Source organism: Otolemur garnettii, unplaced genomic scaffold (genome assembly GCF_000181295.1).
Source record: "Otolemur garnettii isolate 467f Iridium unplaced genomic scaffold, OtoGar3 scaffold00091, whole genome shotgun sequence".
NCBI lineage: Eukaryota > Metazoa > Chordata > Mammalia > Primates > Galagidae > Otolemur > Otolemur garnettii.
The window spans coordinates 7,484,158-7,491,687 of record NW_003852486.1 but is presented as its reverse complement, the minus strand read 5'-3'; the positions used below and the strand labels follow the sequence as shown (position 1 = coordinate 7,491,687).

General features: G+C 46.2%; 2 pseudogenes; both read left to right on the top strand.

Annotated features, from left to right (window-relative positions):
- The first annotated feature begins 3,731 nt into the window (after nt 1–3,731).
- Nucleotides 3,732–4,054, top strand: LOC100951580 (annotated as a pseudogene).
- A 2,026-nt stretch (nt 4,055–6,080) lies between these two features.
- LOC111727029 lies at nt 6,081–6,273 on the top strand (annotated as a pseudogene).
- The last annotated feature ends 1,257 nt before the right edge of the window (nt 6,274–7,530 follow it).

Below are 7,530 nucleotides of genomic sequence, written 5' to 3'. Positions count from 1 at the left end.
CTTTACCAATGTTAAAATCTGGTCACCTTATTATACACAGGCATCTAAAAATTGTAAACACAGCAGGCGTGTTGATTCACACCTATAATCCTAGCACTCTGGGAGGCCACAGTGGGAGGATCCCTTGAGCTAAGGAGTTCGAGACCAGCCTGAGCAAGAGCAAGACCCCCATCTTCACTAAAAATAGAAAAATGAGCCAGGCATAGGGGTGCTTACCTGTGGTCCCAGGTCCTAAGCGAGCCTGAGGCAAGATCTCTTGAGCCCATGAGTTTGAGATTGCTGTGAGCTACCATGATGCCATGGCACTCTACCCAGGGCAAGAGTGAGACTATGTCTAAAAAAAAAGGGGGGGGGCTGGTCCAGTGGCTCATGCCTATAGTCCTAGCACTCTGGGAGGCCAAGGCAGGTGGATTGCCTTAGCTCATGGTTTCAGGACCAGCCTGAGCAAGAGCAAGAGCGCTGGCTCTAAAAAAAAAAAACAGCCAGTTCAGCACCTGTGGCTCAAGTGGCTAAGGTGCCAGCCACTTACACCTAAGGTGGTGGGTTTGAATCCAGCCCGGCCTGCCAAAACAACAATGATGGCTTCAACAACAACAAAAAAATAGCCGGGCATTGTGGTGGGAGCCTGTGGTCCTAGCTACTTGGGAGGCTGGGGCAGGAGTCTTGCTTGAGCCCAGGAGTTGGAGGTTGCTGTGAGCTGTGATGCCACCGCACTCTACCCAGGGGGACAGCTTAAGGCTCTGTCTCAAAACAACAACAACAACAACAACAACAACAGTCCTCCCCCCCAGCCCCCATCAATGGTGTCCTGCTTTACCAATGTTAAAATCTTGTCACCTTAGGCAAGGAGGGCCTTGTGGAATCCTGGTGGATACCCAGATACATATTCTGTCTTGCTGGTCTGCCTTGTTCTCCTGCACCCTGGCTTTCAGCACCCTCCATCACGTCTCCCTGCACAGGAAAGTTGGAATACTGTGGTGGATGCCTATGGGGTCTCCACATGTAGTAAGGTGGGAACCTATGCCTGCAGTAGGGCCAGAGTTGTTGGGCCTAGCCTTCAGGAGCACTCTCAGATACCTTGTTATTCCCCACCCCCCATTCTGATAATTCTGCTGGTAACTGAGTGGAGGACCCCTACGACATGGACAGCACCTATAATGGTTACGGTGGTCTGCTGCATGTTTACTGCCTCGAACTGGAATTCCACCAGGGTCTATTCATTTGCTGCCTCGGAACCCTTTTCTCCTTCAAACAATATGAAACTCCAGTCTCTCCATCTCCTACACTGTGAAGGAACTTCCTGGGGTTATTCTTCTTTTTGGCAGTCTGGTGTACAAATACATCTTCCTTGGTGTCTTTCCTTTTGAGGAAACCATATCCGTTTCTTACATTGAACCATTTTATTATTCCCCAAACCTTCCTTGCAACGATCTTTTCGTCCCCACCGCAGGCACGCCATTTGAAGCCTCCCAGGCCACTGCTCCCTGTGCTGCTGCTGCTGGATTTGGTGTCCGCAGCGCTGAGGGCGGGGGCGGCGGGCAGCTGCTGGGTCTCCGCCTCGCTGCTGGTGGTTGCGATGATGGTGACTGAGGCCCCCTGCGGTAGCTGTGGCTCTTCCCGACGGGTGATGGTAACTAGGCCAGCGGGGGCGACGGGGCGGCTCAGGGCTCTCTGGGTTCCGCTTTCCGCTTTCGCTACCAATTGAACTCCCTCCCCACTGTGGTCTTAAACGCACCCAACACCTAAACCTGCCCTGCCAGGACCTGGCTTGTGACTTCAGCATAAGGGCACCTATTCTAGTCTGAAGTGATAGGTAGGCTTCCCAAGAAAGTGAAGGAGGAAGATGCGGGGAGAAAGAAGTGGCGCTGTTAGCATGTCCAGGAGGGACAAGGAAGATGTTTGGGGAGAGGGAATGGGATGGGCGGATGACAAGATAAAGCTATGTCAGGCTGACCACCCTCTTCTTACCCGCCTCCCACACACCTGACACCAGGAGAAGCCTAATCTAGGAATTTCAGGCCCACACTCGCGCAGGATCTAGGCTGCTTAGAAGTGAAAGCAGAAGAAAATAATTCCAGAAGGGGCCCAAGTACAAAGTCCTGAATCCACCAGCCTGAGCAAGAAAGAGACTCCGTCTGTACTAGAAATAAAAAAAACAAGTCACTCATACTTCGTGCACTTGTAGTCCCAGCTACTCAGGAGGCTGAGGCAGGAGAATCACTTGAGCCCAGGAGCTTTAGGTTGCTGTGAGCTATGACACTATGGGACTCAGGGCAACAGAGTGAGACTCAGTCTCAAAAAACAAACAAACAAACAAGAAAACAAACCAAAAACCAGCCACAAAGTCCTGGATACAAAAACTTTCACAATTGGAAGATCTGAGGAGGAGGAAATCTCATCTCTCTCTCTCCTCCTTCTCTCTATCTCTGCCTCCTCTCTCTCTCTCTGTCATCAGTGTCCCACACAGTCTCTGGAATCCCCATGGGAAGAACTGAGGCAGCAGGGAGAGCAGGAGTAATTAGACACCCTCCCCCCCTGTCTCTGGAGGTTCCTAAGCCCCACTTAGGGACCCAAAGCTTGTTAGCAGCAGATGAGCTGAGAAGCAGAGAGAAAACTTCTGGAGCCCTTGGAGTAATTAGAAGAAGAAAGTTTCACGTGAGTAGATTTCTTTCTGCACCAAATCCAAATCCAACCTGCTGTGCACAAGCAGGTGCTACAGGTGCATGGCAGGGATCTCACAGCCTGGGGGTGTGGAGTCCCAGCCCCATTCTCCATTGATTAGGGGTCTGTCTGGGCACCACATTCTTAGTAGAAATGGGAGGTCTCATTCTTGCTCAGGTTGGTCTTGAACTCCTGAGCTTAAGGAATCCACTTGCCTCAGCTTCCCAGAGTGCTAGGATTACAGATGTGAGCCACCATGCCTGGCTCATCCTGTACAATTATTCAAACAAGACAGTCACTTCCTCCCACAAGAACCAGGGTCACTTCACACCTTTGTTGCTGCCTCCTACAGCCCCTGTATGTTCCCTTTAATCTGAGTGCCACATGTGTGGCCCTTAGATGCAGTGGCCATGGATCACTTCTCTAAGGAGTGGATATTTCATCTGACACCTTCAACATGGGAGGAACCAGCTGTGGACATATTTTGGGGAAACACATGGCAGGAGGCAGGAAAAGTGCTTAGTCCCTGAGCTGATACATCTGAGGAGTACAAAGGAGGCCAGTGTCGTTGGGCAAGAAGAGCCAGGGCAGAGGTGAAAAGGAGTCAGACAGGGCCTGGGGGGGGGGGGGCGCAGGCGGAACTCTGACTCTAAGTGAAACATGAGCGCCTTGGGGCCTCCCCCTAGTCTCTACACCCTGGGGGCACATTCAAGCACCCACACACTGGGGAAATAATCCTGACCCCCAGCCAGGGTGGACCTGAGATGATTTGGGAGCACATTAAGATTATGGATCCCATCTGGGTGCAGTGGCTCATGCCTAGAATCATGCCGAGGGGGTTGGATTGCCTGAGCTCACGAGTTTGAGACCAGCCTACGCAAAAGCGAGATCCCGTCTGTACTAAAAATAGAAAATCTGGGGTTCCATCCGGTTCTCCCACCGCCCCCACCACGGGTCTCAGCAGCTCCGGCGGCAGGAGGAGCGGCAGAGGCCAGGCAGCGCTGGTTCGTGAAGGCTCTGGGCGCCCCGCTGCCCGCAGGCACCTGGCACCCGCCCTGCCCGCCGTCAAGATGCCGAAGAGGAAGATCAGCTCTGCTGAAGGTGCGGGGAAGGAAGAGCCCAAGAGGGGTCGGCGCGGTTGTCAGCTAAACCTGCTCCTGCGAAAGTGGAAACTAAGCCAAAAAAGGCAGCAGCAAGGGATAAATCTTCAGACAAAAAAGTGCAACCGAAAGGGAAAAGAGGAGCAAAGGGAAAGCAGGCGGAAGTGGCCAACCAAGAAACTAAAGAAGATTTACCAGCAGAAAACGGAGAAACTAAAACCGAGGAGAATCCAGCCGCTGACGAAGCAGGAGAGAAAGAAGCTAAGTCTGATTAATATCATATACCATGTCTATCAGTGGTCCCTGTCTCCCTTCTTGTACAATCCAGAGGAATATTTTTATCAACTATTTTGTAAATGCAAGTTTTTTAGTAGCTCTAGAAATGTTTTTAAGAAGGAGAGAATCCCATTTTTTAAGTGTAAATGCTTTTTTTTAAAGAGATGAAATCATTTGCTAGTTGTTTATTTATTTATTTATTTATTTATTTTGGTACAACCAGAAAATAGTGTGGGATGTTGAATTAATGGGAGGCTTTAACTGTCTTGGGTATGAGTTTAACATTCCATAAATGGGGGTTAGTTTTTATATCCTGTAATAGGAAGCATACTAAATGACAATATGCAGTCCAGTCCTGCATTTAATGTTTGAACATTTTAAATTACTTCTATTCCCATGTTGTTTTGTAGTAGAATTGTTTCCTAAAGAAAACCCTCCCATGATCATGGCTCTCCTTGTCAGAACTGTGTACACTCTGTAACATCTTTGGTTGTGGTGCTCCTGTTTTCCTGATAACTTTGTTACTGTGCTGTGAAGGACTGAAAATCTAAGCATGTGGCATATATGGTAATAAAGTGAATTGATGGGACTTACCTAACAGCTTATCAACTTTTGAAGATACTGGTAGTGGGTATCCTCTTAAGGAAAATTTGCCTCCAAATTTTAATCTGGAAAGTCACTGGAATAACTGTTTAAAAAAGAATTACAATAAACGGCTTTTTAGATTTGGGGTACGTGTGTTAAGAATTGTGTACAAATTGAAGTGTCTGTACGGATGCTCAACACAACCAATAAAATCTCAACTACAAAAAAAAAAAAAAATCTGAGGCAAGAGGATCGCTTGAGCCCGATTTGGAGGTTGCTGTGGGTTATGACACCATGGCACTCTACCTAGAGCAACAGCTGGAGACTCTGTCTTGAAAAAAAAAAAAAAGATTATGGATCCCCAGATTCCACTCTGTCCCTCACCCAGAAATTTTTATTTGGTAAATTGTATGTGGGACATAGAGATTAGAATTTTATGTTGTTCCCCAGGTAATGCTAAAGTTTCTGAAAGTGCTAAACTCTGGTGTTCAGCAATGACCCTGAGGCAGAACAGTGAGAGGAGACCTGAGTTCTGTCTCTCCAACTTGTAGGGTGACTAACTCATGCCTGTTTTCAAACACTTTCCTGGCTTTAGCACTGAAAGTTCTGCATCCTCAGAAACTTCCTAGCTCTGGTCAAACCAGGAGGATTGTCGTCCTGCGTGTGTCCCTGAAAAGGCTCTTTGCTGCTTTTCAGAATTCTGAAGAGACCACATAAATTGAGGGGATTAGATTCTATGGCCAATCTTCAAGCCCTTGTCATAGAAAGCAGTTGGATTTTTGTTTAGTTTTGTTTTTGGTTTTTTGTTTGTTTGTCCCAAAGAAACAAAAGCAAAGATTTCTGGTTAAGGCAATTATGGGTCTCCTCTCACTGTTCTGCCACAGGGTCATTGCTGAACAGCGGAGTTTAGCACTTTCAGAATCTTTAGCATCACCCAGGGAGCAATGTAAAATTCTAATCTCTATGTCCCACCTATAATTTGCCAAATCAAAATCTCTGGGTGGGGGACAGGGTGCAATCTGAGGATCCATAATCTTTTTTTTTTTTTGAGACAGAGATCAATAAAGTGGGTAAGATGAAAAATCAGTCCAGAAATAGAATATTAGAGCATATAATACTTTTTATGCTCACACATAAAATTCACGGCAGATGGCAGAACTCCTTATGTGCACACAAATAAAATAAGAGCTACATCTACTGTGACATTATAAGACTCTTATGAAGAAAATTTAAAATATTTTTACATAGGGCACGGAAGAATTAAGAGACATACTTTGTAAGAAACTCAGTATGTGTGATGGCAATTTCCTCCTGTTAAATCAATCAATCTTCTGCAATCCTGACACCTGAGAAAATTCTGTCACAGACAGCTGGAAGGACAGAGGTTGAAGAAGGAGGTCAAGAGAATTTTGCAGAAGCAGCTAAAAAGACAATGAGGGAAGAAGGGGCGGCAGTGCCATGTCTGGCCACGAAGGTGGCAAGAAAAAGCCCCTGAAACAGCCTAAGAAGCAGGCCAAGGAGATGGATGAGGAAGATAAAGCGTTCAAACGGAAACAAAAAGAGGAGCAGAAGAAACTGAGGAACTAAAAGCGAAGGTCGTGGGAAAGGTCCCCTCGCCGCAGGTGGAATTAAGAAATTTGGCAAAAAGTAAACTGTTCCTTGTGCCTGAGATGATGATGATTGATTCCTATTTAAACATCTATATTCCCTGTCATAACATCTTTTTTTCCCCTATAGCTAAAATGAAGTGTTGTCTTAGAGCCTATTTAAAAATGTACTTTTTACAAAAGTTTGCAAAAAAAAAAAAAAGACAATGAGAACACACTCAACCTGTAAAACACCAACCAAACGTCCCTGAAACCATGGTAACTAACCCAGGGCGGCATTTGTTCAGAAAAAGACAAACAGACCAGTGGAGTAAAATAGAGAATCCAGAGACAAAAATGAGAATTTAATATGGAGTAGGAATTTTACATAAGTTAAAATGGGGGCAGCAGCAATTACTCAGGCTTAATTACTCAGTTTGAGAGGACTGACCTGAACCCACAGAGCATCCTCAGTCACAAACAAGGCTTGGATTCAGCATGGGAAGGGAGAGAGGAGGCGAGCCAGTTGCAAGATTCCCAGGATTCCTATTCACAAGGGGATGTGCTTCATCTCCACATTGAACCACAAAGGTCTGTGCAGGAAATCTTGGATTTGGGATAACTCAAGGAAGAATTCCCAGCAGGGCTTTTCATGACCGTCTGGGAATACCAGAGCCAAGACTGATCCTGGGTGAAAGCTGTCAGAAAGTCTCAAAAGAGTTGCATATTTTAGCACATCATATATCTCACTGCACTTATCTCAACCAAGAGTCTAAGCCAAATGTTTATACATCCCCAGAGAAAAGCATATAATTGTTTCACTCCAGCTGTAAAAAATACTCTCTTCTCTGTAAGAACAATCAACTATTCATTCAGAAAGCAATAGGGCTAGAACTTAGCTTTACACCTTTCCTGGAGCTAAGTTCTAGCTGGTTTGAGTGTCTAATTTTGAAAATGTAAACTTTATGTATTTATGTATTTATTTAGGCAGAGTCTTGCTTTATCACCCTGCAATACCTCAGTGCCATGGTATTGTCCTAGCTTACAAAAACCTCAAACTTCCGGGTTTCAGTGATCCTCTTGCTTCAGCTTCCCAAGTAGCTGGGAGTACAGGTGCCCACCGTCACACCCAGCTAGTTTTTCTATTTTGAGTAGAAATGCGGTCTCCTTCTTGCTCAGGTGATCCTCCCACCTCGGCCTTCTAGAGTACTGGGATTATAGGCATGAGCCACTGTGCTTGGTCAAGTATCTAGAAAACAAAAACATGCTGATGTTTATAATCTTGGCATGGAGGAGGTTTGCTTAAGGGAGGCATCGAATTC